This window comes from Adiantum capillus-veneris, chromosome 7 (assembly GCF_014529385.1).
Source record: "Adiantum capillus-veneris isolate H3 chromosome 7, ASM1452938v2, whole genome shotgun sequence".
Taxonomy (NCBI): domain Eukaryota; kingdom Viridiplantae; phylum Streptophyta; class Polypodiopsida; order Polypodiales; family Pteridaceae; genus Adiantum; species Adiantum capillus-veneris.
Window position 1 is genome coordinate 135,166,614 of NC_140937.1, and position 24,176 is coordinate 135,190,789.

Here is a 24,176-nt window from a genome sequence, read left to right on the forward strand (position 1 = left end):
GAGATCTCCATGTCCCATCATCTTACCCCTTCTTGATTATTACCACTCTTTTGATGTAAGCATCTTTATTCTGTTCTAGCTTTGTGATCCTCTTTATCCTGTTTTAAATCCATCCACCCAACCCTGTAAAAAGCCGCTATGAGCCGCTAATGTCATTTGTGATATAAAAAATAAAATTAAAAAAAAAGTTTGTAATTTCCTGCTCATTGAGTTACTACCATGGCAAGTGTCTCTTTTCCCACATTTAGTGGAAAGAAGCGAGAAGACATCACCATCGATTTTCTGGATGACTTTACCATCGCTTGCGTGGTTTCCAACAAGACGTAGCTAAATAGATAATTGAGTAGATTACTTAATGGAGAGAGACAGATTTACATACACGAGATTATAGAGTAGAGAGAGAGAGAGAGAGTACACACGATATACGTGGTTCACCCAATGTGGGCTACGTCCACGGGAAAGTAGCCACTCAATGGCTTTAGTACTTCAAAACAAGAAGTAGTTTACAAAGGGATTATACCCTTAATGGAGCTCCCGCCTTGCTTCACTCTCACCACCTCACACTCACCTTGTTGCATCAACTTCACACTATGAAATGTGTGTAGAAATGGCCTCCATTTATAGGCCAAAAGGGCTGCCCTCTCTTATGAGAGACAGCCATGTGTAGCCGCCCTTGTGCGAATAAGTCCAAATCGGACCCTCCAATCCGTCCATGTGTGGCCGCCCTTGAGAAGACAAGTCCGATTTTGAATTCGGCCACCGGCCACCGGCCATTGACCTTCGACCACCGGCCAACCGACCGGTTGTTTTCCGACCACTTTCCGGCCGCCGTTCGGCCATAATATTCCGACGAAAAGGAATCTTCCGGCGAAAAAAAAAGTCTCCCGAGGCCTCTAAAGTTGCCCCTGATTCTTGTCCGTGAAAATTTTGGTTTTCGATGAGTGATTTTCCTTCACGCACGATGGCTTCTCCTCATAATGGGGGCCTTACAAATGTGCGCTTTTACCACAGAAAATTACAAGGGTAAATCAGGCTCCATACTTAACAATCTCCCACTTGGAGACTGATCTCCAAACCAAACCTGTGACTGCTTTCCATTATGGCTTCTTATCCTTGAATGCCGATTGAAGATGAGAAAAAGCTCAACTTCTCCTTGTTGACCACCTTTGTAAACATGTCTGCAGGATTTTCACCTGTATGCACCTTTCCTAGCTTTAGTTGTCCCTCTTCCAAAAGAGTGCATATGAAGTGATATCTCACCTCAATGTGCTTTGTCCTTGAATGAAAGGCTGAGTTCTTCGCAAGATGGATAGCGCTTTGGCTATCACTTTACAAGACACAATTGTCTTGTTTGAATCCAAGCTCTTCTAAGAATCTGTGAAGCCACAGAATTTCTTTTCTTGCCTCCGTCATTGCTACATACTCTGCTTCCGTGGTAGAAAGTGAAACCACTTTCTGCAGCTTTGAAGCCCAGCTTACTGTTGTGCCTCCAACCGTGAACACATAGCCAGTAGTGCTCCTTCAAGTATCTTTGTCACCTGCCATATCTGCATCAGCATACCCTTCTAGAAAAATATCAGTTCCTCCAAAATACAAAGCATTTGTTGTTGTCCCTTTTAGATACCTAAGTATCCACTTCACAGCTTGCCAATGCTCTTTACCTGGGTTGTCCATGAGCCTACTCACAACTCCCACTGCATGTGCAATGTCTGGCCTTGTCCAGACCATAGCATACATTAGAGAACCTACCGCCGCAACATATGGAACTTTAGACATATAGGCTATCTCCTCTTGTGTCTTTGGACACATATCCTTCGTTAGTTTAAAATGACCAGCCAAAGGTGTAGAAACTGGTTTTGCATTTTGCATTGCAAACCTTTCTAGTACCTTCTTGATGTAATCTTCTTGAGATAGCTTTATTGTCTTCTTCGTCCTGTCCCTTGATATTTTCATTACCAAGTATCCTCTTTGCAGCACCTAAATCTTTCATTGAAAAAGATTTAGACAGCTCCTCTTTTAGGTCTTTGATGTCCTGCATGTTAGCACTTGCAATCAACATGTCATCAACATACAACATTAGGATGATGAATTTCCCATCTCCCAAATTCTTCGTGTAGACGCAGTGATCTGAGTTGCATCTTATGAATCCATGATCCAACATCCATCGATCAAATTTCAAGTACCATTGTCTTGATGCTTGCTTTAAACCATACAAGCTCTTCTTTAATCTGCAAAACATTTTCTCCTTACCTTTTACTTCATACCCCTTTGGTTGAAGCATGTAGATTTCCTCCTCTAAGTCACCGTGAGGGAATGCCGTATTTACATCCATTTGCTCGAGATTTAGATCATGAGCAGCCACAAGGCTTAAGACAAGCCTAATTGAGTTCATTTTTACAACAGGAGAAAATATTTCATTGAATTCAATACCTTTCTTTTGAGAAAAACCTTTTACCACAAGCCTAGACTTGTACCTTTTCTTCCCACCTTCTTCTTCCTTCAGCTTGTACACCCATTTGTTTTGAAGTGCCCGCTTACCTTTAGGCAACTCAACCAGCTCCCATGTTTGGTTGCGATGTAGTGTGTCCATCTCCACTTGCATGCTCTTCGTCCATTCTTCTTTGGATTCATGTTGCATAGCTTCTTCGTATGATTCCGGCTCTCCAGAATCTGAGATCAAGAGATGGTTGAAGGAAGGAACAAACCTTTCTAGAGGTCTACTTGCTCTTGTAGATCTTCGTGGAATAGGTTGAGGCTCCTCATTTGGTTGACGTTGTTGCACATTGTCACCGTTTGCAGTCCTTGAGTCTTTACCGTCCTCAAGCTCCATGTACTCATCACGTGTTTCTTTTGTTTGTTTTCTTTCCAAGTAATCTTTGTATATATTTTGTTCGTTAAAAATTACATCCCTACTCCTTAAGATTTTACCATCTTCAGGATTCCATAGGCGATACCCAAAGTCTCCTTCTCCATAGCCAATGAAGAAACACTTTTTGGACTTTGCATCTAGCTTTGATCTTAGGCTTCTATCTATGTGCATGAAAGCCTCACACCCAAACACTTTGAGAAATGCATAATTCACCGGTTTACCTGTCCATGCCTCTTCTGGAACTCCCCCATCCAATGCCGTTGAGGGTGATCGATTGATTAAGTACACAGACGTCCCTACAGCTTCCGCCCAAAGCTCAAGTGGTAGGCCTGCATGTAGCCGCATGCTTCATGCTTGTTCCATGATTGTCCTGTTCATCCTTTCCGAAATCCCATTTTGTTGAGGTGTCCTTGGGGTTGTCCGTTGCCTCCGAATGCCATTGCTAGCACAAAAGCTTTCAAAAGCTTGGCTGCAATATTCGCCTCCATTGTCGGATCTGGGGCATTTAACCTTGGTACCTGTTTCATTCTCCACAAAGGCTTTCCACCTTTGAAATATGGAAAATACATCGGATTTATTCTTCATGACATAAACCCATGTTTTTCTAGTCGCATCGTCTATGAATGTTACATAGTACAATGAGCCACCAAGTGATGGTGTACTTGCAGGACCCCAAACATCAGAATGAACCAACTCAAGTTTTTTATTTTTTCTTTCATTTCCTGATTTTTGAAATTTTACCCTCTTTTGTTTACCATAAACACAATCTTCACAGAACTCTAAGTCCACTTCTTTCAAACCTGGTAGAAGCTTCTTTGTTTGAAGGATTTGCATTCCTTTGGCACTCATATGCCCAAGTCGATAGTGCCACACTGCACTATCAACTTATGTAGTTGTTGCACAAGCTGAAGGTTGTGTGCTAACAGTACACAAGTAAAGTGTACCGACCTTTTCTCCCTTGGCAACCACCAAAGATCCCTTTGAGATCTTCCACCGTTTGTTTCCGAATGCAATGTTGTGACCTTCATCGTCCAATTGTCCTGTAGAGATTAAATTTTTGCGAAGAGAAGGAACATGCCTACCATCTTTAAGCTTCCATTCATTTTCGTTAGCAGTTTTGACAGAAACTGTACCTTTGCCGACAATCTCACAAGCTTCATCATCTCCCAAGTATACATACCCAAAATTACCTTTGGTGTAGTCTTGGAAATGTTGCTTGTGTGGTGTCGCATGGAATGAAGCCCCGGAATCTACTATCCAGGAATTAGACACATTGTCTAATGAGAGAATTAGAGCATCTTGCTCTACTTTACCTACCACATTGGCCTCCGATGTTGGCTTGTTGTCTTGAGACTCTGTCTCCTTCTTCTTCTTGGACCAACAATCCTTCTTGACGTGGCCCTTCTTGCCGCAGTTCCAACTTTCAAGAACTGACTTTGTGCGTGACTTGCTCCGTCTTGAGCGATCACGACCCTTTTGGCTTTTGAACCTCTCCTTAGGCCTTCCTCTTGTTTCCACTGACAATGCAGCACTTGATGATTCTCCTGTGCTTCTCCTTCGTATTTCCTCGCTTAGGAGAACACCCACAACATCATCAAACTTAAGAGTATTTATACCAGAGATAGAATTACTTACAGCCATCACAAGGCTGTCCCAACTATCCGGTAGAGATGATAATATAAGGAGAGCTCGCACTTCGTCATCGAAATTGATTTTCACCGATCGAAGTTGACTTATGTTTGTGTTAAAGTCATTTAGGTGTTCTGCAACTGAACCATTCTCTACCATCTTTAGATTGAACAAGCGCTTCATAAGAAATACCTTATTGGATGCTGATGGTTTCTCCTAGAAGTCGTCAAGTGACTTCATCAAGTCCTCCGTGGTCTTCATCTCCGAAACATTGAAGGCCACCGTTGATGCCAAGCTTAACCGGATTGTTCCCAGTGCCTTTCGATCAAGGACAATCCATGCTTCATTTGCCATTGTTGCAGGCTTCTTCGCAAGACCGCCTAGTGGCAAATAGAGGTCCTTCTGGTAGAGATAGTCTTCAATCTGCATCTTCCAATGTTGGTAGTTTTTGCCGTTGAACTTCTCAATCTTGAGCTTCCCTTCCTCCGCCATAACTCCCACTCAATTCAAGGAATCCTTTCCTTGAGATAATTTAGCTATGAGAAAACCTTGCTCTCATACCAGTTGTTAGGAAATAAGACGTAGCTAAATAGATAATTGAGTAGATTACTTAATTATCTATTTAGCTAGGTGAGGTCATCGCCACCCAGGCACCCAATCTCACCTATTCAAATCCCACCACCAGCTGTGCAACCACAACCAGTCTCACTAGTTCAAGTCCTACAGCCACCAATGCAACCACCGCCACAATCACCATTTACACTCATCCTACGTCCACCACCAATTGGCAGCCACACACCAAGTGTCATTGGTCTTGCAAAAGAGGTCAAGATGAAGATAACAGAAGAAGGGTCAAGCAAGAAGTTCGCTCAAAGGACTGAAGCAGTGGAACAAGAGGTTAAAAAATCAAAACATGCTACCCCAGTGAAGGAGGTAAGTCAAAAAAATCGTGTTACAAATGGTAGTACATCTCTAACCTTGGATGAAATAGACACCAAAGCGATCAATCGACAGCATTGGGCAGTAAGAGTAAGAAGGTGTAAAGTGTTGATCAAGCCTCGTCAAAGTAAGAGGAATGAAAAGAGCATGGAAGATACAAGAGAAGAGGAAGACTAGCCTGCTAGCAAGGCCTTGTAGAGGATGGACAACATATCAAGCAAAGGGGAGGGCTTTGAAAACAGAAGCCTATGCACCAGCATGGACCAAGAACAGTGTAGCAAGCTAAAGGCATCCTGCATCAAGGAAGTTTCACCAGGGAACCATAATGAAGAGTTAAGTATGAATGAAGGTTTGGAACCGGATATTGTTCCAGGGACTTGGCAGCTAAGAAAGACTTTATTGTGTAGTGTCATAGACTTGGAGATGGGTAATGTCTCTAGTCTACTGAAAGGTCTTATAAACTTGGAGATGGGTAATGCCTCCAGTTTATGTGAGGGTGTTCAGAGTAAGTTCAATGATCAACATGTTGCCAACCTTTTAAGGATGTTCCAGACTCCTCCACAATGCAGCATTATGTTTGCATGGGATGCATCAGACCTATGGCTATGGTTAACCACTAGAACATATTATAGAGGTAAGATCAACATGGAGATAAAAGTTAAGGAGCCATGGATAGACAAAAGGCTGATAGAATGCAAGAATGAAGGCCTCATTCCCAATTTGGTGCAAATTTTTACAAATAGTGCATCCTCTCTTTGGAGAGAGGTAAGTGGATTACGCTTGTATTTAAGCCGCAAGGTATGTGGATTACTATCAACATTAGAAAAGACAGCTAACATGTTTGAGCACACCCAAGAGGAGCATGATATGCTTGCTGGTTTTTCCAGTCGCCATAGTAAGCAAGATCTTGAAGACAAATGGAGCTCGCCACACCAACAAGGCAGCCATATATGGTGGATTCTTGGCACACTCTTGGGAATCATAATTTTTAGTTCTGCCTTTGCAGGAGCCAAGATGCTCATTTCTCCTCTCACTAATAGTGGTTACAAATTTGGACCCATTTGGCATGCAAATTTTATTGTTCAAACATTGTAGATAATGATCCTATTCTTCACTTGGGATCCAGGAGGACACTGGCATAAAGTTCTGGAAGCCATGCGCTTCCCATTTAATCAGCCCACACTATTCCAAGCAACAAGCTATCATCCGGACCTGTTATAGGTTCATGGATATCCCAGAAATCTCACCAATGGCCAAATGGAATGGCTAGTTCAGAAGGCAACTCGATATTGGCTCCTACACATCAGTTGAAGAAGAATCAGAAGTAGAGCTAGAGGCATGAATGCCTCTAGCCAAAAGGGGACGGCTAATGATAGCCAGTTTTCGGAAATCAAGAAAAAAAAAAAAGGTTTATCTTTCCTCTGCCCGAAGCACGACAACACCACCGGAGGGCTCGACAATTCCCCAGTCAATCGGTGAGCCACGAATTATCTCTCTTTCCCCTCCCCTGCCACGACCCATGTGGCCCAGCTCTGAAGGCACCCCTAGCGATGGCGCATCACTGTCCACTCATTAGCCCCGGTTTTCAAAACCGTGGCCGCAAGAACCAACCCCAATCTGGGAGGAGCACAATATCGAAAAAATGATTAAAAAACGTTGTTTTTAACATTCACCACCCCCCTTTCTATGCTTGCCCATAGCGGGCCACCACCAATTTGCCCACACCCCCCCTCCATTATCACCAGAGGATAGACGCCTCTCTCTCTCTCCTGCTCGGCTCCGCCAACCCACCATCTCTCTCTTACCTTGCCTCTGTGTCACCTAGCCCAATGGCCGCATAAAACAGGCTGCCACCTTTTTTTCTTCCACTAGCGGGCCCCCATGCTTTTACAAAAGTCTCTCTCTCTCTCTCTCTCTCTCTCTCCTTCTCTCTCTCTCTCTCTCTCTCTCTCTCTCTCTCTCTCTCTCTCTCTCTCTCTCTCTCTCTCTCTCTCTCTCTCTCTCTCTCTCTCCCCTCCTCGTTCGTCCATACTCTTGCCCGGCGGACCGCCATATCACCCTCCCCTCACACACTCTCTTGCCACCTCACCAACCCCCCTCTTGTTTGACATACGGCGGGCCGACCCTTCTCTCACATACCCTCACACTCTCTCTCTCTCTCTCTCTCTCTCTCTCTCTCTCTCTCTCTCTCTCTCTCTTCACACTACTCCCACAGTCACTCCTTCTCTCTCTCCCTACTCTTTCTCTCTCCCTCCTTCGTCCTAACTCTCTCTCTTGCTCTCTGTGAGAATGGCCCCACGGGCGCAATCCAAAGAAGCACTCTCTCTCTCTCTCATAATACACCATACCACCCCCCTCATTCTCCTCCTTGTCTCACCCCCTGTGCCTGTTTCCCCTCACCCCCATCCTGTTGACCACCCCCCCCCCCCCCCCCCCCTCTCGCTCTCTATCGACCACGCTGGGCCCGAGCCCGATATCTCTCCCGTGCTCCTCTTGTTCAGGCCCGCTTGTGCAGCTAGCAAGTTTTCTCTCTCTCTCTCTCTCTCTCTCTCTCTCTCTCTCTCTCTCTCTCTCTCTCTCTCCACATGTCCAAGCTAGCTCCTTTGAAAGAAGCTATCTCTATTGTTTCAAAGTCAATGTGTGAATGGAGTGTAGCTACTTTCTTTTACTACCATGGATGGTTTGGGGCAGAGTTCCACCACTTGTCCAACCTAATATCTATTGTGTTATTGAGTATTTAGCCCAAGGTTGTTTGTAGGTTCGCCAACCGTCCAAGCTAGCTCTATTGAATAGTCCTATCTCTAGTCTGAGCACTTGGATGGTTAGGGGTACTTGTCCAACCTACTAACCATTGTGTTATGGAGGTTTTAGTCCATGGTGGTTTGCAGGTCCATCACCTGTCCAAGGTAGCTCTATTGAATAGTCCTATCTCTAGTCTGATGACGTCAATGGTTTGGGGTAGAGTCTCTCTATATACACACACACACACACACATACACCCTCTCACACACTCCCCAACCCTCTCACCCCTTCCCTCCCTCTCTGACTCTTGCACGCCAGCGCTCTCTCTCTCCTCACTCACGCTCTCTCACACTCACACCCTGCACATAAGCCGCCAGCAAAAATATATAAAAAACAAAATAAACTACTTTCTCTTGCTCTCGTTCACACACACACACACACTCTCGTTTACACACACTACCCCTACACACACTTATACACACACATACAACCCCATAGTACATATGCACACACACTCACAAAACAAACATACACACTTATATATATACAAGCACACACGCCTACGTGCACTCACATATCCACATAGTACATGCACGCATATACGCACACACAAGAAAATAATAAAAAACGGAAGGAGTCGACATCGACGCCCAAAATAAAGACGGCCAAGTCGCGCGATGCCGACACCAAATCAATGAAAGACGTCAAAGGCATGCCCCGACCGGCCCCGAAACCGGTGAGCGCACTACATTGACATACCAGCGAGGCCCATTGTTCACCGGCATCTCGTCCACGATGCATCTTTGCAGTAATACCCGTAGGTTGTCATTATCTTTTTCCAGTTCAAGCCAAAATCTTGTAAAAAAACCCAATTTGTAAATTGTCACTTATCTCTAGGTGATGGTCACAAAGGTCCACCTAAAAGTTTTCATTTTTTTTTAATTCCCCTAGGACAAAGCAAGGGTCAACCATCTGGGACCCACCCCCTTTCTTTGTCTCCCCTAATTAAGGCCCTAACCTAATTAGACTACCCTAAACTTAAAGCATCCTGCACCTATAAAAAAAGGCACTGAGAGGTCACTATCGGGGGGGTCAGCACTTGGTAGCATTTTGGTGGGAGGGATTGGCAACACTTGTATCAAGAGAGAGGGGATTTAGTGTAGCATTTTGGGAATTAGCACTATGTGAAGAAGCCATGTCTACACCTTGACTCCAATGATCGCCACACACCCACGCTAGTAGAAATCTTTGTGTTTATGAGTCACCTCTAGAGGATGCACTATTAGGCTCACTATCTCTTTCTATCTCTCTCTATCACCATGGTTGCCACCTCGCCAAAAAAAAGGTTGCTGTAACTATTGCATTAAATCAGTTTTCCCTCACACCCTGAGGGCTTTTCATTACCTGCGTCATTCTCTCTCTCTCTCTCTCTCTCTCTCTCTCTCTCTCTCTCTCTATATATATATATATATATATATATATGTGTGTGTGTGTGTGTGTGTGTGTGTGTGTGTGTGTGTCTATGCAGAGTTTTTTATTATTTCAAATCAACGTTGTCCGCGTCCTAGCCGCTCAAAGCTAGGTGGTGCCCCCTGTTCATTTTGCTCTGGCCAGCTCGGCAGGCATCGGCTCCTGGCGTTTTGAGGCCGTCGGGTTTGTATCGCGCTTTGCGCTCGTCAATGTATGCATAATAAGGTCTTTAAAATAATTAGCATAGAAACAGTTTGCAAAAAATAACTTGAGCAACAATCTTTTCATGATTTCCAAGTCAACAGAGATGCACAATGCACAATGACCCTCTCTCATACACATTAGTAAAATGTATTGCAAAGCTATTTAAGGGAAGTCAGGATCCCTCACCATGTATATAGGCACTTGGAAAGAGGACTCTAGTAAGGCAGCATCTTCCAAAGGCCTCAAAATATGCAACATATCTCAAAAAATCAGCTATAGATTCTCAGCTTCTATTGAGTATACAAGAGCTAGAGGTATGCAAACTAAGGCGGGATGCACAAAAAACATTGCCTTCACCGACAAGGGCGATAATCAATATGCAAGGAGGGTTTTGAGCACACCGATATGGACAGTGTGCATCAAACTTAGGTATAGAGAGAAATGCCACTAGTGAACTCGGAGGGGCTTGAAATAGAAGGAGCGCATGAAGGAAATAATAATAGCAAAAATTTTGTTATAGTACCCGTTATAAATGTAGTAGGTGGTATCATGATCTCCCACTGGATGGACAAGAGTAAGTTTAAAATATCTAGCAAGGTTGGTTCCCACACAGAAAGTGGGTAGCATATAACAATTTACAGTAAAAACAAGGATTAGTTCCCACACGCAAAAAATGGGTAGTATCAAATCTAGGCCTAATGCTTAGTAAGCAAGGTAAGAAGGGAGAGAGAAGGAGCAGGAGGGGTACCATTGAGAATTCTTTATGTATAATTTACTGGAGGTAATTTTAAGGAAATTCAATGACCAAAGTGTAGCACCATTGACTCCATTATGTCTAGCATAAGCCATATTCCCCCTTGAGGGAGGTGAAGGGTAAAGGTTGACCCATGAGATAATGACACTATAGTCCACCAAGTATAAGCCACTCACTTTAAAGAGTTGAAAGTTATCAAGCATTAGCAAACGACATGCTAACCTCAACAAGGTTAAGGTAATCAAATACAATAGTAACCTTATTAGGTTCAAAATAGAGCAAGCATTAGCAAACGACAGGCTAAACTCAACAAGGTTAAGGTAATCAAATACAATAGTAACCTTATTAGGTTCAAAATAGAGCCAGATTCTCCATTGGAGGTAGTAGCAAGGTAAATACCCAAGTTAATTATCCACAAGGTATTATAATCATTAGCTTTCTCATTCATATTGACCACCAATTTCAAGAGCTACAAGAAAGCGAGAAAAAGCAGTTACTTATCACTAGTGCAAAAATGGGTAAAGCTTCACTACTTATCAACTTCAAAATAGAGCTAGATTCTCCATTGGAGGTAGAAGCAAGGTAAATACCCAAGTTAATTATCCACAAGGCAGTATAATCATTAGCTAGGCTCAGGCATATTGACCACCAACTTCAAGAGCTACAAGAAAGCAGGCAAAAGCAATTACTTATCACTAGTGCAAAAATGGGTAAAGGAAAACTAGCATATTGTAGCTGGATGTAGCAATCAAAGCCAAGTTAAAGTGACTAAGTGTGTGTGTGTGTGTGTGTGTGTGTGTGTGTGTGTGTGTGTGTGTGTGTGTGTGTGTGTGTGTGTGTGTGTGTGTGTGTGTGTGTGTGTGTGTGTGACCTCTACTATATTCTATTTCTCACTTCTTCGTCTCTCTCTCTCTCTATGTCCATGGCTAGAGAGAGGGGGGGGGGGGGGACATGCTAAAAAATGATTGTTTTTAAGGTTACGGGTGAAAATAGCCATGGAAATATGTGTAGTGCTTAAGGTCAGATGGAGGAGGAGAGTACTTCTCTAATGAGTTTAATGGGTTCTTGAAAATCATGGACTTTAGAGGCATTTTTCATGGAGGTATGCTCCACAAACAAATTTGGTGTTACTAAGAGAAGGAACAAGCACATTGCGAAAGTTTCAAGGGAAATGATGAATGAGAAGAACTTGCCTCATTGTTATTGGATTGAGGTAGTCTCTATACTTGTCTACATTATGAATAGGACTCTTGCTACTATTGTACACAATGTGACACCTTAGGAGAAGTTTACTGAGGGCTGCCTTAAAGTCTTTGGATGCACTACTTATGTGCATATTCCAAATGAGTTGCAGACAAAGTTGGAACAACTGAAAAGTGTGTGTTTACTAGGTATTCTCTAATATAGAACGGGTATAAATGTTACAACCTTATCACATGTAAAGAGAGGGTGAGAAGGGATGTTGTCTTTTATGAGTTGAAGAGCTAGTATGCTGATGTAAAGGATGATTTTGGGACTAATGTACAACACAAGGTGGTTGCAAGAAATGCTAGGGTGCAGTCACAGGATGTGGGCAAACCACAAGGGTCACTTAGTTCAAGCAATGCAGTGGCAAGTTATGTGAAAGAGTAAGTCCTAAAATTTCATCAATGTATCAAGGAAGGGTAAGTAAAAATTCGATGATGCTCCTAGGATGCCAAATTTGAGTGTAGGTCATTGATGATGGTGATTCAAGCGGCTCGGAGCAAAGTCTAGATGAGGAGTTTATACCTTCTGTGAGGACTTTGGATGGCATTTGATAGTGATCTTGGACCATGTACATCCAAGAGAGTGAGGAATCCTACATAGACATTGACTTACAATAATAATGTGGCGCACCATTGTGCATTTATGGCAAAGATTGTACAAGATGTAGAGCCTACTTGTTTTGAGCATAATATTAGCTATGATGGAAATTTTTTGTACTATCATTGTAGTGTCTACAAAAAAAGGTTGGGTGTTGCATTGAATGGATATAAAGAACGCATTTGTGCATGGTGAGTTGTAAGAGAAATATACGAAGGAGCCATAGGGATATGAGGATGTGAGACATTTTGAATATATATTTAAGCTAAAAACTTTATTCACTAAAGCAAGTGCCAAGAGCATCATGGCATGAATGGATTGTAGCATGTTTGCTCAAGTATTTGATTTTGTCTGACTGATAATTGATGATCTACTAGCAAGTCCATGTTTTCATTTGGGAGTACTACTATCATGTGGAGCATCAAGAAGCAACCCATGGTTTTCTTCTCAAGCATAGAGAGTGAGTATATTGGTGTTGCAATGGTAGCATGTGAGGTAGCATGGCTGGAGACATTACTTGATGAGTTGAGCATATAGGTTCAAAGGTCGGTTGTCATTTACTATGATAGTCACAACTATGATAGCCTTAGTAGCATACAGCTCGTATGGAACCTAGTGTTCCATGTAAACAAAAGCACATTGAGGTGAGCTACCACTTCATCAAAGAGAAGGTCTTGGCTTGTGGCATTGGCCTTAGGTAGGAGTACAAGAGATGGCATTGAGCTTGGGGGAGTGTTGAGATATCAAGCTCAATTCATAGTACACCCCTAGGTGAATATTCAAATGGTGGTATTATTAATTTCATGTGAGTAAGTAGAATAGGGATTTTTCAGCCTTGCAGTGCGCCTGTCTTCATGCAGTTAACGGGTCATGACCGTCGAGAGCTATGGTCTTAATAGTGGAGTCCTACAGTTGCCTATGGCTTAACCACGATTGAGCTATTAGAAGCTTGACAGGAGCCGGTGCTATTTTGGTGTTGAACGACCCTCTCTTCTATTCCTTGCAATTAATGGTATTCGAGCCACGAGTACAGTAGCTTGAGTGCTTTTTCTAAAGGGGTAAAGAGAAGTAGCAACTAGGGCTTGAAGTGCCAAGGTACACCTAAAAAAATTACACTTAAAAGTTGTTAGAATGGCTGACAATAGTAAAGAGAGTGAAATTAATGTTGATAACTTTGATTTTGCTAATGAGCAGGCTACTAATGATGCCCCGATGCTTGTTAACTATCTTGTTTCTAGGCTTCAACAAGCCATGGGCAATCCATCCCTCCAAAGTGAAGTGCAACGGAAGCTTTGAGCTCATGGGATTCTCCAAGCTCCCCAACATGACAAGAGAGCACCTAGGAAGCCTCCTTGCGAGACTTCCAAAAGAGGCCTCTCTCCGATTCGGGAAGAAGAAGAGGATCCATATGAAGGGCTCATAAATTTGCTCCTTGATGACTCATCTCCTTCTCAAAGGAGAATTCAAGAGCCCCCACCGAAGGAACGAGAAAGAAGTGAGTCTCCTGCCACCTCGGCGGAGATGGCTCCACGAAGACGGTGGGCTAAACACTACTCTCCATCACCTCCAAAACGGAGAAGGCCATCGCATACTTCTCCACACCATACGTCAAAGAGGGATGACAAAAAGCAAAAGAAGAAAAAGTCAAAAAGAGGACCCCCTCTTCTTCATCCTCTTCCTCTTATGAAAGTGATGGTGAAGACAACAAAGATCAAGGCAAGAAAAAGGCGAGAAAGAGGTCACCCTCTTCTCCATCTTCCTCAAATTCTTCACCTTCTGAAGAAAGTGATGGTGCAATCTTTGAACCATAAAAAAGAAGAGGCCATAGGAAATCCTATGCCGCGTGGAAGAGGTCGTCCAAGCTCAAGAAGTTCAAAGAGGGAGGGAAGAGCATCTCTTTCCTTACCTACGATGGCACATTTGGTGCTACGGACAAAGCCTTGGCCTTTATCCAACAGTTCGATGCGGCATTTGGAGATGAGGGCTTCACGGAGTCCTTTAAGCTATGCCATGTAGCTATGCACTTTCAAAAGTCTGCCAAACAATGGTGGTCTAGCCTACGGGCCAACGGTGAAGCTCCATGAACATGGAAAGCTTTAAGAACTTCCATTATGAAGGAGTTTTTGGCCACCAATGCCAAAGACAAAGTACTCTCCGAATGGCGAAGCTTGAAGCTCTCTCCCTACGAATCCATTCACAAATATGTAGACAAGTTTTGGGACTTACATCTTAAAGCCACTATCTTCAAGAAGTTGGATTTTGGAGAGCAAAAGCAACAATTTTGTGCGAGCTTAACTGAAGAAATGACAAAGTATGTCAAATTCCCAAAGGCCACGCACCATATCGGCAGTTATACACCATACTATGGTGGCTTCTCGAATCAATTTCCAAACGGGGGCTAAAAGAAATTCTAAGCCCACGGAAAACAAGGGTTCCAATGAGCCTAAGGGGAAGGAAAATGTCCAAAAGTCTCCTAAGGGCAACACCAACAAAGCTAAAGAGAAGGGAGTTTATAGAGGCAGAAATAAACTCTCTCTTGAAGAGCTTGAGCGTTATCGCAAGGATAACCGCTCTTTCAAGTGCGGCGAGCATGGCGTACCGCGCTTGTCCCCAAAAGAACACCTGCCATGAACCTCCTAGAGCTACCTTGGTCGAAATCCAAGAGGAGAAAATTCACCACAAAGGATCTCCTCTATGCCATGCTTGGGGAAAGGTAAGAGAACATGATGCTTTTATTCTCTTTGACACTGGTTCTACTCACTTTTTATATCCATAGAGTTGGCCACCAAGCTAGGCATACAAGCCTATGAAATGGGAGATGTCCTACCCGCAGATGGTGCTTTCAAGGGGCAAGAAGCTTCAGTCACTCCCTTAATCGAGAAATTGAGGCTCCATGTCCAAAGCTATGTGGACAAAGAGGACTTCTTTATCTCTCCTCTCAAGCATGAGGATGTAATCCTAGGGGCACCATGGTTTGATCGCATGGCTGTCAATGTTAAATACCCTGAAAGGAGAATCTCCTTTAGGTTCAAGGAAAAAGATATGTACATAGATGCTAAGGAAATGGGTAACACCATACCCATTGTACATACGCAAGCTTTCAATAAGTCAATAAAGAGCTCTATTTTCGTGTACATGATTTTTGTTAAAGACTTTCAAAATGAACCTAATGTTTTAGCAAAAGAAAATATACACAATCAAAAGGAATTAGAGTTATCCAATTTTCTCAAGGGGTTTCAAGATGTCTTTATCGACGACATCCCTTGTGAGCTACCTCCTAAACGAGGCAATGATGACCATGCAATTGAACTTCTTCCAAGAAGTTCACTGCCTAACAAACCTCCTTATAGAGTTTCTCAAGCTCAACAAGAGGAGATCATGCGGCAAGTGCATGAGTTAGTTGAGAAGGGCATGGCTAGGCCTAGCTCATCTCCATTTTGTTCTCCTGTGCTATTAGTGCAAAAGAAAGACGGCACATATCGTATGTGTGTCGACTATAGAGCACTAAATAGTATCACTATGAGGAATAGGTTTCCCGTTCCATGGGTAGAAGACCTATTTGATAAGCTACAAGGGTCTACCTACTTCAGTAGGATTGACCTAAAAAGTGGCTATCATCAAATAAGGATAGTTGATCAAGACATTGTAAAGATCGCATTTTGCACTACGTTTGGTCTTTACGAATACATTGTCATGCCTTTTGGCTTGACCAATGCACCAGCCACATTCAAACGCTTGATGGAGAAGCTATTCAGGCCTCACCAAACCTTTACTGGAGTGTTCTTTGATGATATCATCATCTAATCTAATTCATTAGACGAACACAAGCAACACCTCCAGGTAATATTTCAAGTTCTAAGAGAGAAAAAACTTTATGTTAATCGAAAGAAAAGTGAATTTTTCTTACAAGAGATTCAGTATTTAGGTCACATTATCTCTCAAGATGGCATCCAAATGGATCCATCAAAATTAGAGGTAATAAAAGGATGGCCTAAACCAAGGAATCTTCATGAACTAAGAAGCTTTATAGGTATGTGTGCATACTATAGACGCTTCATAGAAAAGTTCTCACTAATAGCAGGACCATTATATGACCTAACAAAGAAAAACGTTAGGTATACATGGTCTACCAAGGAGAACAATTCTTTCGAAAAGCTTAAAGAAAAGCTTATCTCTCAACCTGTGCTTACACTACCGGATCTCTCAAAGCCATTTGAGGTCCAATGTGATGCTTGTGGTGATTGCCTTGGAGTTTGTTTTGCTCCAAGAAGGGCACGCCATAGGCTATGAAAGTCGAAGGCTCGACCCTGTTGAGCAAGCTCTAGGCATATATGAAAAGGAACTCCTCGCAGTTCTACATGCCTTAGACTCATGGAAGCACTATTTATTGGGGACTCCTTTCATTCTGCGCGAATGGATCACCAAAGTCTTAAGTACTTCATGACGCAGACCAAGCTCTCTGACAAACAAATGAGGTGGGCAAATTTTCTTTTGCAATTTCATTTTCATATTGCTCACATTGCTGGAAAGCATAATCAAGTAGCCAATGCACTCTCAAGACAGACGAGAGTGAATGCGGTTTCCATAGCAACTCACAATGATCTATCTTCTATGATAGATGAGTATGCTACTGATGCCGATTTTAAAGATGTGATTTCAGCCCTTGCACTAGGGAAGAAAGAGGAACCATTTACTTTACAAGATGGTTATCTTCTCTATGGCAATAGATTATGCTTTATTAACTCACTTCGTGAGAAAGTAATGTATGAATCTCATGCTCCTCCTTATACGGGGCATAGAGGGATTCAATCTACCCTAAAGGGGCTTGAAACATATTTCTATTGGCCTACCATGAAAACAAACATAGAAGAATATGTTTCTAAATGTGTGGTATGCCAAAAGACTAAGTTTAATAGAGGAAAACAACCTGGATTGCTTCAACCTTTGCCGATCCCTAATTCACCATGGGAGAGCATATCCATGGATTTTATCTTTGGATTGCCTAAGTCTATCCATGGCAATACGGGAATATGGAAGATAGTAGGCAGGTTCAGTAAAGAAGCTCATTTTATACCTGTCAAAAAGACTATCAAAGCCCATCAAATGGCAACCCTCTTCATTTCACAAATCTTCAAGTACCATGGCTTGCCAATGTCCATTGTGTCGGATAGAGATCCTAGAATGACCAGTAATTTTTGGAAGGGTCTCTTTGAGAATTTAGGAACAAGGCTAAATTTCTCTTCGGCCTATCACCCGCAAACGGATGGCCAAAGTGAAATAGCTAACCTAACAATTCTCGCTCTACTAAAAGCCTATGTAACGGAAGTAGATCAAAGATCCCAATGGGAGAAGTACTTACCCTTAGTGGAGTATGCCTACAATAATACTGTACATATTTCCACGGGAAAAGCACCTTTTGAGGTAATTGAGGGAAGATCAAAAAGTCCCCTGCTACTTAAGGTACACGGGAAGATCTTCGCTGCAAATGAGTATAGCCGAGACCTACAATAATCTTTCCAAAAGATTAAGGATGCTATCTCTATCTCACAGCAAAGTCAAAAGGCTGTTGCTGACAAGCACAAAAGAGCCCAAGCCTTTAAAGAAAATGATTGGGTCTTACTCAAATTTCCCAACTCTCGATTAAGGTACACGACGGGCAAGAATCCTATGGGACACCAAAAGTACTATGCTAAGTTAGCAAAAAGGTACTATGGTCCCTTCCAAATTCTTAAGCCAATCAATGAGATGGCCTATCGACTCAAGTTGCCCAACCATTGGCTCATACACAATGCTTTTCATGTGAGCCTATTAAAGCCTTACAAAGGAGAGCCACCTCAAGAACCTACTATTGAAGACCCACCGGAGTTCGAGGACCAAGAATAGGTGCTACAGCCCGAGTCCATTCTGTGACATGAAGACAAGGTATTAAGAGCCGGTAAGACTATCCGACGATATCTTATTAAGTTTAAGAATTATCCTTTTGAAGATGCTAGATGGATGCAAGGCATACAATTAAAGGATAACTAAACCTTGTCAATGCTTACAATGCTTCCCAAGAGTAAGCAAATGTACAAATGTTAAAAATGAACAAAGTTTCTTTTGTCTTATAAGACTCTCTTTTTCTTTATTGTGCACAAAAAAGAAGTAGTATGCATGCTTAGATCAAGTTTGCGGAGACAACGTCTCCCAAACACCAAGTAGAGCTTGTCACTCTACTGTGGAAGATTGATAGGACTAATGTGCAAACATTCTTGCGGCAACTTAGGCTCTCAAGCACCAAATGGACTAGTCATCCATTTTGGAACGACGTCGTAGGGTAATATAGGGATCCTCTACCTGCTAGGAAAAGGACTAATGAATGTGCTTTATCTTCTCTACCCCATAGTCGAGGACAACTATGATTTCAAGAGAGAGGTAATGTCATAATAATCAATATCTAATTCTCCTAATTGATTTTCTCATGTTAAATCGATCATTTAATATGGGGAAGTGCCAGGGGGAGAAAAAGCTAGAATATTGGTTAAGCTAGCAGACTGGCCACAGTAGGGATCCAAAAGAGGGAAAATAGGGATCCAAAGGGGGGGCCATCTGCAAAAGAGCAATGGGAAACAATAGGCTTAAAAGACCCTAAGGTTCAGGCCATTAAGACTTTCAAGATGCTTAAGGTTCCAAAATTCAAAGGTTGTGTCCAAAGGTCAAACATTAGGGAAATTGGATGCTTTGTGTGTGTCCCAAAAGTCTTCATGCATCCCTACATAGGAGGGGGCTAGCCCTAGTTGTAGGAGATGAGAGAGAAACACACACACACACACACACACACACACACACACAAGCTCCCTTTACACAAAGGGAATGAGGGACACGTGGCAGCTCCCTAGCCCAGATGCCCACAAGGTGTACTCAAATCCTATTGGATGACCTTGGAGGTGGACCAATGAGAATTAGGCTAGAGTAAATCTAGTTTAATCAATTTAAAAACACATAATAAAAGAATTAAGCTCTCTAGAAGACTATTGGACAGTCTCCCAAGGGGTCCAATGAGCATTCAGTAGCCCAATGGCTTTCCTGATTCCTATTGGCCAAGAGGCAAAGGGGTCCAATGAGAGTTTAGTTGCATTTATTAATTACCTAAAGCTCTCACAAAAGGGGAAAGAGGGACACATGTTGAAAAGCTATCACTTATGCTGCTTAATTTCCATTGGCTAGGCCTGGGGAGGTCCAATAGGGTTGTAGCATGAGCAATTAGCAAGGGGGGTCGACCAAGAGAGAGAGAGAGGGGGCTGATTTTCTCAAGGCATTATTCACTTACACACTCACACAATCAATGTGTGAAGCAAGAAGACTCTCTCTCTCCTTCTCAAGCTTTAATGGAAAGCTTACCACCTACTCCAAGCTTGTGAGAAGGGAGGCCTACACCAACAACTCTTGGCTTTGTGATCAAAATCCAACCAAGAGTCAAGCTTCAATGCATGCTCATCTCCTCTACCATGCTAATTACTAAGCTAAGCTACGCTAATATGAGTGATTATGTGAGGAGATGTACATCTTTCTCGTAAGACTACTCCTTCTTCATCTCAATCTATTCTCATACCCCGCTAGCTCTCACCATCTTCGAAGGTGTGTGAGGTCTTGGGTCTGAGACCATGAGGGAATTGATGTTATGTTTGATAAGTGTTGTGCTTAGTGCTTGAAGTTTCCATCTTCATTGCACTAGCTAGTATTGAAGGAATACAAAGAATTGTATTGTAAAATGTCTCTCTTGATGGGAGAAACCATAATACAAAGCCTTTTGGAGGGTGGACCGGCTCCATGCAAATCCAGTCCTCAACTGTTGTCAATTGCTTAATTTCTCTCTCTTTTGAAGTATTGTTCATGCTATCTAACTAGGTGTTATGCTTTTTGTTGCTCTCTCCACCCAAGCACTCTTGTTATTCTCATTAGGAATCTATTCGAATGAAATGCTCACTATGTTCATGCTATTTTCCGCTACACACAAGTTACTAGACCATAAAATGTTACATAACATGCTCTACCTACAAAGAGCGATGGCCACATATCTTGTTGGCTAACTCACTAGCACTTTCACATTGATCGTTGTAGAGCTCTGAGATATTATCATCATTTTTAGTGGTGAAGAAGAACAATCATCTTTGTGCGTCCATTTCCAGTGTATGTATGTTGTGTTGCAAGAGCTCAACCTCTCTCCTTCTTTATCTCGTTACAAAGCCCAAATTTGGCTTTAAGGCCTTGAAACTAGCAAGTTCACATGGTTCCATGAAATTTTGTGATTAAAATTATGTGTAACTTGGTGAGCATAATGGGAAGACCTTGTAGAAAGGATTTGTGAGGTGATACTCCTCCATATGTGTAAATTTGTGGTATTGTGATGCTTAACGTTACTACAAAAGTGACCTAAACTTGTCCACATATCTCCCACACACTATAGAGCACATTTATTCATTACAAAGAAAACTTGAAAATGGAAAGTTTCCCTGTGTAGCATTTTTGTTTGAAAGTATTTGATTTGCAGATAACTACCCCTCTGTAGTACCCTTGTGTCCAAATTGACCTCAAACGGCTCTAAAATGCACTTCTTGGCCTTCGACTTGGTATGATGATCCAAACTAAACCATGGCAATATCTAATCATAATGTCTGGATGTAGCTACTAAGTCAAGAATTCCTAGGTTTTGCACACTTTTGGCCTCTGTATGCTCTTTTTTACACTTCAATGCATCTTTTTTTGTTGTTTGGTGATTTAATGCTTCTGTAAGGTCCCCAAACTATGATTTGACTTGATACCTTGGTCCCCATGGTCTATTGAATCTGCTTGTGAAATTTTATAAAGTTTAGTCAAGTTTTGATGCCTTGGTGCAAAATCACACTTTGTAGGCTACTCTATCATATTTGATGATGCAATGTCCTTCCTAGCCCCACATTGGTGATTTGAGCACATGCAAGTGTTCCCATAAGCATTCTAAAATGTTGGTGAGGTCACAATTCAATTATGAGCACTCAATCACTATCTCACTTATCATGATGACCATCATTACACTGTGATGAAATTAGTGTATGGACGTATTTTTGTCATTATAGAGTTGTCCTATACTATGCCCTAACCTAGAATTTAAATTTGGTATGAAATGAAGCCTAGATCTATCTCTTATGGCCATTTTTCTACTCTACTTCAACTGTCCTAATTTTTTCTATTTTCTCTATCCCCCTAGTAATTTCCGTGCTCAAAGCATGAATAGAAAGGTCCATTAACATAAACTGATTGTACCTCTCATTGCTAGTTTGAGTAAGGGTGACTATCAATGGTGTATGTGAGTGTAGAAGTTTGCATAAAAATAGCTCTCTCTCTCTCTCTCTCTCTCTCTCTCTCTCTCTCTCTCTCTCTCTCTCTCTCTCTCTCTCTCTCTCTCTCTCTCTCTCTCTCTCTCACACACACACACACACACACACACACACACACACACACACACACACACACACAAAGGCACAATTCACAAATGAGCCAGGAATTGGATTTTCTAACTATATGAGTTATGGCTTTCTTGAATAAAATTTTCTCAAGCTTGGTGGTATCAAGTCGTGGTACATGTGATTGGATATGAAATTACCTGGTTTGGGCATCAGTAGGCATGGTTACCTTGATTTTATAAATGAGGTTAGAGTGGCCTATTAGACTTTCCATCAACATGCTCAAAAAACATCCAAGTTTTTATCTCTTATTCATCTTGACCTTGCAATTAGTCATTTGAAAGTTTCTCCATCAGATACTCATTGCCATTTATTATTATTTTTTACCTTTGTTGGATTGCTCCTATTTTTCATTGTTTTGGCTAAAAATTGAAAATTCACTATTATATACATATTACACTCACCTAGAGGATTCTATTTGTTGTTTGTTCCCATATCCTTGTATTGGACTTAATTTTTATGGGCATTAATCAAAAGAATTGAAAAATTTCACAATCAAACACAAAATTTTGGCGATTTCAACTTTAAAAGCAATGCTTGTATCTCTCTTTTTTTGACCCAGCATGGGTCACATTCGGAATGCCTTTCCCCCTTAGTTGGAGTCCTTATGGATCACAATGAGCCACAAGGGTAGTGCACTGCATGGGTCAAAAATTTGTATCTATACATAGCCTTGATCAGCTCTACCATGCAATTGATGATAATGCAATTCAAAGACATATGTCATGCAAGATGAGGGTCTTGTGCTAATTGCTCAAGGGTTTCAAAGTGAAAGCTTCCTTTTTTTGTTTTTCTAAAAGAAAAATTTTCAAGTGAGTTTCTCTTTTGTAAGGCGTGGTTTTTGAAGAGGTACACTTGGTGTCTTTGGCTACAATCCACTTCTATTGGTGGTGTGGTTTCAACAATGGTTTAGAATTTTCTTCCATAAAATAGCCACTATAAGTGTTATCTTTTCTTGTGCTACAATTTGAAATAGGGGGTTGATGGCAGTCCTCATATTCATTTCAAATGGTTGCACTTTCTTAATGGCCATTCTGAAGTATGTAGTACATCTCATGGCATTAGCCGTAGCCCTTGTATCAACTAGTGCTCTCTCATTGTAGCATGTAGATGACCCCACTACAATTCTAACATATATAAATTCATCATGTAGATCTTCATCTAGCTGAATCTGACATATGTTTTTTGTTGGTTGAACTGTTCTTTGTTGCATTGCTTTATACTTCAAGATCCTTATCCAAGATTCTTCTCGAACTTGCTCTATAAGTAGTTTGTTTTGAGCATAGATAGCTGCAAGTATTTGCTCATCCAATTTTTATAATTCCTCTAACCTCTCAGACAGTTCATGCCCCATCCATTCAAGTCACTTTGCCGCCCTCAAGGTAGGCAATAAAAATTCCATAGGCAAGAGAGACAATAATTCATAGAATAAATTGAAGGGTGTCATATTTAAAACAATTTTGTAAGCTACTCGATAAGCTGAATCTCCCAGTCCATCCTTCTTGAATTGACTCCTTTCTAAGGACCAATCTTATAATTTTGTTGGTATGTTTGATTTGGCCATTAGCTTGCTTGTGATAGGATGCATTCTTGTTGTGAATGATCATGAGCTCATGTTCAATCACTTCATTCAAAAGATGATTACCCCAATCACTTACTATCATAATTATCAATAAGCAATAAATATATAATCTATGTATTGTTTTTCCTTGTGGCTTTTTCTTTAGCGCACTTAGTCAGGTAATCCATGGCTAACATATTGAACTTGGCTCCTATATGCCACTAGTTGAATGGGTCCCACAAAATCAATGCCTCATTTTGCAAATGCTCTTGCTCCCATCATTGGTCTCAATGGCATACTATCTTTTCTTTGTGGCATTTTTTCTCTTTGACAAGCATCACAACATTTAACATACTCTTTGGCATCTGAAAATAGAGTAGGCCACCATATTCCAGTCAACATGATTACATACTCTTTGGCATCTAAAAATAGAGTAGGCCACCATACTCTAGCCAGCATCATTAATCTAGTAGTTACGTCACTTTGTTTGGTGTTGCCTTGGATTGCCATTTGTACACCACCTTGGGTTGGGGTTTGGATTCAAGTTGCTTCTTTGGAATCCACATCCATTTAGGAAGATGTAACTTTTGTGGCGTGTGTTGTGGGTTGTGTGGAGGTGCTGGTTGTGATTGCCTTTTCTGATTCAACAGTTGCTTGGACACCCAAATCTGCTTATTATTA